Genomic DNA, 10,000 nt, shown 5'->3' on the forward strand with positions numbered 1-10,000 from the left:
GCTTGTCTGAAAGACTAAGCCATGCATGTGCAAGCGAAGCTTGAAAAAGTGGAACCGCGAATGGCTCATTAAATCAGTTACTATCTATTAGTTGATTTGCAAGCTAAATGAATAACTGCGGTAACCCTGCAGCTAATGCATGCTGATTGTCCGACACTGTCGGAGACTTTTACAAGACTACACCGGGTGATTTGCTAAGTACAGACACATCCCGTGATGAGTCCTAGTAACTGAAAGATCCCAGATAGCTTCGGCTTGGGGACGGAACTTCCGAATTTCTGACCTATCAACCTATGATGGTAGTGTAACGGACTACCATGGTTGTGACGGGTAACGGGGAATCAGGGTTCGATTCCGGAGAGGGAGCCTTAGAAACGGCTACCACATCCAAGGAAGGCAGCAGGCACGCAAATTACCCACTCTCCGCACGAGGAGGTAGTGACTAGAAATAATGATATGAACCTTTATGGTTTGTAATCAGAATGGAATGGACTTAAAAGCTCCATTGATGAACGAGTAGAGGGCAAGTCTGGTGCCAGCAGCCGCGGTAATACCAGCCTCTACAAGCGTATGCAATAGTTGCTGCGTTTAAAAAGCTCATAGTTGGATCTGTTTGAGTAGAACGGCAACATGGTCTTCAGTTAAATCTGTTGACTCGTTCCGCTCATCCTTCGCATCGAAGAAATAGTTTGCACTTAAATGTGACGAACTGTGGAAACGGTGTTTTCACCCTGAGAAAATTAGAGTGTTCAAAGCATCCTTTGGGATCGAATAATAAAGCATGGAATAATGGAGAATGACCCGCTACTCGATTGATGCCGGTTGGCTGAGTGCGGTAATGATTGAAAGGAACAGACGGGGGCATTTGTATTGCTACGTTAGAGGTGAAATTCTTGGATCGTGGCAAGACAAACTACTGCGAAAGCATTTGCCAAGAATGTTTTCATTAATCAAGAACGAAAGTCAGAGTATTGAAGAGGATTAGATACCCTCGTAATTCTGACCATAAACTATACCAACCTACAATTTGTCAAAGTCGATCTTGACTTGGCAAGAGATTAACCGGGAAACCAAAGTTTATTGGTTCCGGGGGAAGTATGGTTGCAAAATCGAAACTTAAAGGAATTGACGGAAGGGCACCACCAGGAGTGGAGCCTGCGGCTTAATTTGACTCAACACGGGAAAACTCACCCGGTCCAGACATCTTAAGGATTGACAGATTGAATATCTTTCATGATTATATGGGCGGTGGTGCATGGCCGTTCTTAGTTAGTGGAGTGATCTGTCTGGTTAATTCCGATAACGAACGAGATCTTCTCCATCTAAATAATGAAATTCACTATATGTGAATTCAAACACTTCTTAGAGGAACTATGCGGAATTAAATACCGCAGATGAAGTGAGGCTATAACAGGTCTGTGATGCCCTTAGATGTTCTGGACTGCACGCGCGCTACACTGTGTACTTTTAGATTGAGTACTCAGCCCTTGGTCCGAAATGGACTGGGCAATCAGAGAAAAGTACAGCGCTTCAAGGGGATCGTCTGTTGTAACTTGCAGACGTGAACCAGGAATTCCTGGTACTTATGAGTCAACAACTCATAGGGATTACGTCCCTGCCCTTTGTACACACCGCCCGTCGCTACTACTGATTGGATAGTTAAGCAAGAATTGCAAATTCCTACTGTTGGGACTTCGGTCTCCGGCAACGGGATGAAGCGGATCGAGCTTAATTGTCTAGAGGAAGTAAAAGTCGTAACAAGGTTTCCGTAGGGGAACCTGCGGAAGGATCAGTGATTGATTCCTTCGGGCATGGCTGCTGGTAGAGGCCATGTCTGTAGTGCGCATGACGCTCTGTCGCTAGAGATTGCTTGGCAACCAATCTCGAATTATGTATCGAGCTCAAAAACTACTTGTGTGGATACATAGTTCAGCAGTCATGGCAAGGGACTGCTTAAAGGGAGACTAGTTAGCAAAAGCAGCCTAGCAGAACTGCAGCTATCTAGATCTCAGAAGCTGGGTTATAGAAGCCCAGCTATAGACTTGTGAATGAGAAAGGCCTAAAAAGGTCCACAAGTCGCGTGGTTAGAACCGACACGCAAAAATCCCAGCGAGTGACAGAGCGTTGCGCTGTTCAGTGGGAAAGAGTTGAGCTACTCGGGGCGCCCACTGAACTTGCTCCGAGCCAAAGGCTCGAAAAAACACAGCTTAGCCTCAGATCCTTTACATAGAAGGCTAGCTAAAATAAACTTACCTTGGACGAGGGTAAAGTTTAGTCAGTTCTTAGGGGAGAGTAATCCACAGCTTCTCGCCCTCTGAACATTCTCCCAGATATGTAGGTCTGGGAGAGTCTCCTCCTGTTCTTCGGAATCTGGAGGTAGACAAAGACAGTACGATACGATCTTGCATCGGGATGACTAACCGATAATGATCATAATCTGACAATTTTTCCGGCTTGAGGCACCGGAGTCAGATTAAAGACACATACTGAACTAAAGGCGTATGTGCAAAGCTTGTCGGAGTGTAGAGAGTCAAGCTGAGTTGACTCGTCACGTGGTGATGACAACAGCCATGTGCAAAACACTCACAACTTTATCGTCTATGTGGAAAAGGTTGCTAACAGCGCTCTCTATGAGAGGCCCTCGCATATAACTATACGAGGAAAAGGCGATAGAGTTGTTTGAATGTGGGGCAGGTTCATCGACAAGCTAAGTTGATCACATTCTTGTTGTGGCATCCTACTAGAATTGGTCACGGTCTGCACCAACTCTCCCCAAGTTGGCCAGACTTAAAACTAGAAATAAGGTTTGCAGCTATGTGAACCTAGAAACTGTAAAGGAGTTGAAAGAACTTAAAGGAATTGAAAGAGGCCTTGAGGTATATCCTCTTGGTAAAGACCCACAAAAGCTCACAAAAGTGGCTTCGAAGGGCAAAACTGGTTCATCCAAAACAATTGGAGAGCTTAAAGCAGAACCAATTCGAATGAAACACTATTGGTGAAACTTCATCATGAGAACGTCACAAGCTGATCACGCTCTATGATATGACTAGTATTATGTTGCTTCTAGTAGGCTAAGCGCAAGCCGAAACATCAACATGTGAAAGTCGTAGAATTTTGCAATCAAACTGTGGCTAGTACTGTGATGTTACTAGTAACCTGGTGTTCCGTCATATGGCCAAGAGAGCATTTGAAGGCGAAACTTCTGCATGGGAAAGCTGCATCATGATCAAAATTTTATATCGAGTATTATGTTGACGTTAGTAGGCCTTGGCCGAAAACGCAGCATGTGAAAGGTATAGATAAAAGTTATTGTTGCAGTCAGTACTGTGTAGTTACTAGTAGCTGGATTTAAGCTCAAAATGAGACACTGTTGGTGAAACTTCATCATGAGAATGTCACAAGCTGATCAAGCTCTATGATATGACTAGTATTATGTTGCTTCTAGTAGGCTAAGCGCAAGCCGAAACATCAACATGTGAAAGTCGTAGAATTTTGCGATCAAATTGTGGCTAGTACTGTGATGTTACTAGTAACCTTGTGTTACGTCATATGGCCAAGAGAGCATTTGAAGGCGAAACTTCTGCATGGGGAAGCTGCATCATGAACAAAAGTTTATATCGAGTATTATGTTGACATTAGTAGGCCCTGGCCGAAAGCGCAGCATGTGAAAGGTATAGATAAAAGTTATCGTTGCAGTCAGTACTGTGTAGTTACTAGTAGCTGGATTTAAGCTCGAAATGAGACACTGTTGGTGAAACTTCATCATGAGAACGTCACAAGCTGATCACGCTCCATGATATGACTAGTATTATGTTGCTTCTAGTAGGCTAAGCGCAAGCCGAAACATCAACATGTGAAAGTCGTAGAATTTTGCGATCAAATTGTGGCTAGTACTGTGATGTTACTAGTAACCTTGTGTTACGTCATATGGCCAAGAGAGCATTTGAAGGCGAAACTTCTGCATGGGGAAGCTGCATCATGAACAAAAGTTTATATCGAGTATTATGTTGACGTTAGTAGGCCCTGGCCGAAAGCGCAGCATGTGAAAGGTATAGATAAAAGTTAGCGTTGCAGTCAGTACTGTGTAGTTACTAGTAGCTGGATTTAAGCTCGAAATGAGACACTGTTGGTGAAACTTCATCATGAGAACGTCACAAGCTGATCACGCTCTATGATATGACTAGTATTATGTTGCTTCTAGTAGGCTAAGCGCAAGCCGAAACATCAACATGTGAAAGTCGTAGAATTTTGCAATCAAACTGTGGCTAGTACTGTGATGTTACTAGTAACCTTTTCTTACGTCATATGGCCAAGAGAGCATTTGAAGGCGAAACTTCTGCATGGGGAAGCTGCATCATGAACAAAAGTTTATATCGAGTATTATGTTGACGTTAGTAGGCCCTGGCCGAAAGCGCAGCATGTGAAAGGTATAGATAAAAGTTATCGTTGCAGTCAGTACTGTGTAGTTACTAGTAGCTGGATTTAAGCTCGAAGTGAGACACTGTTGGTGAAACTTCATCATGAGAACGTCACAAGCTGATCACGCTCTATGATATGACTAGTATTATGTTGCTTATAGTAGGCTAAGCGCAAGCCGAAACATCAACATGTGAAAGTCGTAGAATTTTGCGATCAAACTGTGGCTAGTACTTTGATGATGCTTGTAGCCAACCGAATTGGTTGAAAAGCCCAATAAGTAAGCTAACTTGGGAGAGCTTGTTGGAAACCAAATGCTACTAGATTGGTCCAAATACATCCTTCAACAGGGGATCACTTGGCTCGCTTTACGAAGAGGAGCACAGCTATATGTGTTAATTCGGTATGAATCGCAAGATTTGTTTACCGACCTCTCTAACGCAAAAGGCGGTCTCGGCTTCGGCTGTTGACTGCGTCCGATTCAGGGTTATATAACTCTCGATTGAACACATTGATGTTCTATTGTTGGTGCTTCCAATAAAATTGGAACACTTAAAGCAGAACCGATTCAAATAATAGCATTCTGATCAATGATTGCATTCCTTGATCAAGAACTGCTGGAGTCATTGTGATGGCGAATTTTCTTCATAAGAAAATTGCAAAGAGACGGAACTTAATGAGACTAGTATTATGTTGTTTCTAGTAAGCGGAAGCTGAAACAGCAACATGTGAAAATCAAGTTTTGTTCAATGATCTCGAGGCGATAAGTACTATGAAGCAACTAGTAGCCTAAGCATGACTCAGATTTGAGACAGTCAAAAAGACTGGCGAAACTTCTTCACATGAAAGTTACATAGAGAACTACAAATGTATACAGCGAGTATTATGTTGTTTCTAGTAGGCGAAAGCTGAAACATCAACATGTGAAAGTTGTCTGCAAACTGTAGAACGATATGTGATTAGTACTGTGCTGTTACTAGTAGCCAGTCTGACTGTAGAAGCCAAGACAAAGGGAAACTAATGCATCTGAAAAGGACAAGTTATGGAAAGGTATGCACGATAAGTATTATGTTGTTTCTAGTAAGCGGCAGCTGAAACATCAACATGTGAACGTCGTTGTGTACAGTAACCTAGAACTATATAGTCCTTAGTAACGTGCATTTACTAGTACCTGTAATTGGTATTCAGACTCAGGCAGTTTGGAATAGTTTGGCAAAGATGCACCAGAGAAAACTGGGATTTGATACAGAAATTGTTGAATACAAGTATTATGCTGCTTCTAGTAGGTTGAATCCGAAACATCAGCATGTGAAAATTGAAAACATTTCTGGTTCGAATTGTCACAAGTATTTGGTGATCTGAGTAGCCAAACTCACTACAACGCCAATTGAAGGCAAAAATTCTCAACGGGAAAAGCTATTCTCATTGAATGAGCTAACAAGACGAGTATTATGTTGCTTCTAGTAGGCGAAAGCCAAAACATCAACATGTGAAAGTCTTGCTGAACAAATTTAATGTTGTTGAGCTCAGTACCGTGTGAATTAGTAGCCATAATTGGCGAGCGAAAATTGAACTGGCGAAACTTCGTCTTTGGAAAATTGCAGATGCCGAGCACTTATTTTGCAACGAGTATTATGTTGACTGTAGTAAGCGAAAGCCGAAACAGCAACATGTGAAAGCTGTTGAAATTTGTGGTCATTTTGCAATAAGTACAAGGAGTGTAACTAGTAGCCAGGTCAAAATTTGGGATAAGAATGAGCAAAAATTCTGCATGAGAACAGTTGAAATTATGAAACTAAATTACAAAGACTAGTATTATGTTGTTTCGAGTACGCGAAAGCGGAAACATCAACATGTGAACGTTTGTAACGAAGTTTCGTTAATTTTCAGCCTAGTACTGAGCAAGAACGAGTAGCCTCATCTCCAATCCCACGCAAAATGTAGTGAAATATGTGAGTGAACCTTATTCACGGTGAGGGTTTCCCGAGGTCTGTATTGCAGCGAGTATTATGTTGCTTCTAGTAAGCGAAAGCTGAAACAACAACATTTGAAAGTTGGAATTAATGACTGAATGGAAACTTCGACCTGTGTTTGATAGTAGTAGCGAACAAAACTGCTGAATCGGTTTCTGTCTCATATTGGTCAGTGAACCAATTAAGAGACAATCAACTACATAACCTGAATTGGGCGAGAGAACCCCCTTAACTTAAGCATATCAGTAAGGGGAGGAAAAGAAATCAACTGAGAATCCCTTAGTAATGGCGAATGAACAGGGAAAAGCTCATCGGGAAGAGAAATGGCAACATTTCTCGGTGTCCGGTATGGTTTGATGCTAGACTGGTGAATTTGTCCTGATGTCTACTGGAAAGTAGCATCAAAGAAGGTGAAAATCCTGTAAAGGTCATTTTCGATACCAGTCATAATGGCTCATTCCTATGAGTAGAGTTGTTTGAAAGTGCAACTCGAAGCTGGAGATATGTCTCTCCAAAAGCTAATTATAAAGCGAGACCGATAGTAAACAAGTACCGTGAGGGAAAGTTGAAAAGCACTCTGAAGAGAGAGTGAAAAGTACGTGAAACTGTTGAAGGGGAACTGGAGTGAGCGTTACCATACTCAATGCCTTGATATTATATTCTCGGCTACCGAGTAGTGTAGTTGTCGTCTTTTGGCAAATCTTGTTAATGAATCGAGCAGAAGTTTTCCTCGGAATTCTTCTTGTTGATTCTAAACAAAATGAGATAAATTGATCTTGATTGCCTGTCTGACCTCAACTTCCTATTCAATGCTCTCTACAGCCCGTCTTGAAACACGGACCAAGGAGTGTGAGTTGCTTGCAAGTGTTGTCGCTCATTGAAAGCGCACACGCGAAATGAAAGTGAACAGTGTAATTTTTATGAATTGCACTACTTTGTGTGGTGAGGGCGCCGATTCGGTGTCCCGCAACCACGGACGGTTTTGCTCTTATTGCATGACTGATCCAGAGCAAGTAGCACACGACCCGAAAGATGGTGATCTATGCTTGGGCAGGGCGAAGCCACGGGAAACCATGGTGGAAGCCCGAAGCGGTTCTGACGTGCAAATCGATCGTCTGACCTGAGCATAGGGGCGAAAGACTAATCGAACCATCTAGTAGCTGGTTTCCTCCGAAGTTTCCCTCAGGATAGCAAAAGCTTGAGCAAGATTGAAAAATCTTCGCAAAGCAATTTCATCGGTTAAAGCGAATGATTAGAGGAATGGGGGAAAATTTTTCCTTCACCTATTCTCAAACTATAAATCGGTGAGATGTCCTTGTGACTTAATTGCACTTGGACTATGAATGCAAGCTTTTTGTGGGCCGCTTTTGGTAAGCAGAACCGGCGATGTGGGATGAACCAAAAGTTGGGTTAAGGCGCCTAACTACTTGCTCATGAGTCACCACAAAAGGTGTTGATTGATACTGACAGCAGGACGGTGGTCATGGAAGTTGAAATCCGCTAAGGAGTGTGTAACAACTCACCTGCCGAATCAATCAGCCCTGAAAATGGATGGCACTAGAGCTCGTGGCCTATACCCAACCATGAATATCAATATCTAACGCAAGTTAGATTAGAGAAAAAGAGCCTCACCAGCTCAAAAATGATATTCATGTGTAGGAGGACACATTGATTGCGCTAAAGTATGCACGCAAGTGTATGCGCGAAGCGATCAATGGAGCAGATCTTGGTGGAAGTAGCAAGTACTCAAATGAGAACTTTGAGGACTGAAGCGGGAAAGGCTTTCATGTGAACAGCGTTTGCACATGAGTTAGTCGATTCTAAAAGACAGGCTAATGCCAAAGTCTTGAATAGTGGTTTCTTGAAAACTGCTGAGTCTCGAAAGAGCATCGGGTTAAAATTCCCGAACTTACTCTCCTGGCATTGAGACGGCAACGTCATTGAGGTCGAACTTTGTCATTGGGACCTTGGGGAAGAGTTATCTTTTCTTTATAACACGTTGTAGAGTCCTTGGAATTGATTCAATCAGAGATAAGGCTCGAAGCGTGCAAGAGCACAGCAGCATTTGCTGTGTCCCAATTGTTCCTGGTGGCACATAAAAGTTTGGCTTAGCAGATGTCAGGAGAGTGAATCGTACCGATTACCGCATCAGGTCCCCAAGGTGAAAAGCCTCTGGTCTTGGAACAGTGTAGATAAGGGAAGTCGGCAAAATAGATCCGTACCTTCGGAAGAAGGATTGGCTCTGAGGAGTGGGTGTAACAAGCCTTTAGTTTGACGCTTCGGTCTGCTAAAGCGTGCGATGGCCTTCGGGTTGTTGGCGTTTGGTTTGACTGCTAGCTGATATGCTTTAGGTCTATTCTGTTGCACAAAAAACACTCGAACTCTGAACTGGTTCGGACAAGGGGAATCCGACTGTTTAATTAAAACAAAGCATTGCGATGGCTGGTGAAACGGTGTTGACGCAATGTGATTTCTGCCCAGTGCTCTGAATGTCAAAGTGAAGAAATTCAAATAAGCGCGGGTAAACGGCGGGAGTAACTATGACTCTCTTAAGTAACTATTTACTCTGGAGATCGACGGAGCAAGACGCTTGGTGAAGCCATCCAAGGGGGTCAGACAGGGGGATCCCATCTCCCCAATCCTATTCAACCTTGTGATGAACAGGGTGCTGAAGACTCTACCCCAAACGACTGGAATCCAGATGGGCTCAGAAAAGCTGAATCACCTCGCCTTTGCCGATGACGTTGTGTTGCTAGCTCAGACGCAGACAGGGCTTCAGGACTCTATCAACAGACTGGAGACAGGGCTGGAAAGATGTGGTCTCTCTCTCAATGCCAAGAAGTGTGCAACCCTAGATGTGGACACAGTGCCAAGGGACCGACAGATAGTGATAAACCCTAACACAGTGTTCAGCAGCAGGGCAGGAGGTCTCCCCGTGATGACAGCAGAGTCCTTCTACAAGTACCTGGGCATTGAGACAGGGGCATATGGTACGAGGACAAACACCATCAAGAAGCTGGAGAAGAAGCTAGATGACCTGAGAAGAGCCCCCCTGAAACCACAGCAACGAATCTGGATACTCAAGACCTACTGCATACCCAGTGTGTACCATCAGCTAGTCCTTGCAAAGACAACGAAGCAGGTCCTGGGAGGCATTGACAGGGTCATCAGGAGGACGGTGAGGCAGTTCCTAAGATGGCCCAAAGACACCCCAAAGGAAATGTTCCATGCAGACGTTGACGATGGAGGACTGGGCATACCTGAGCTGCAGAAAAGGGTACCACTGATGCAGGAATCCAGACTGACAAGACTAATGAGAGACGAGGACCCAGCAGTGGCAGCCCTCACCCAGACAGTGTTCTTCAAGAAGTTGCTGGAAAGCATAGAAGCAGCAAGGCCTACCGTTGACAGTGTGACCCCACATAGCATAGCAGAGCTCAGAATCAGACAGGGAGACAGGTTGCACACCACAGTAGATGGGGCTGGACTCAAGACTGTGCGACAGTGTGGGGGTCATGGGATCTTGACCAACGGCACACTACTCATGACAGGGTCCACCTTCATTGCTGTGATGAAGATCAGAGGCAACCTGATGACAACAAAAGCTAAGA

At 43.9% G+C, this 10,000-nt stretch overlaps 2 pseudogenes; both read left to right on the forward strand.

Annotated features, from left to right (window-relative positions):
• The first annotated feature begins 4,754 nt into the window (after positions 1 to 4,754).
• Positions 4,755 to 4,906, forward strand: LOC142356630 (5.8S ribosomal RNA; annotated as a pseudogene).
• Positions 4,907 to 6,589: 1,683 nt separating this feature from the next.
• The window catches only part of LOC142356633 (large subunit ribosomal RNA), a 5,369-nt pseudogene continuing 1,958 nt past the window's right edge, over positions 6,590 to 10,000 (forward strand).

Source organism: Convolutriloba macropyga, unplaced genomic scaffold (assembly GCF_964194025.1).
Source record: "Convolutriloba macropyga unplaced genomic scaffold, txConMacr16.3 SCAFFOLD_1323, whole genome shotgun sequence".
NCBI lineage: Eukaryota > Metazoa > Xenacoelomorpha > Acoela > Convolutidae > Convolutriloba > Convolutriloba macropyga.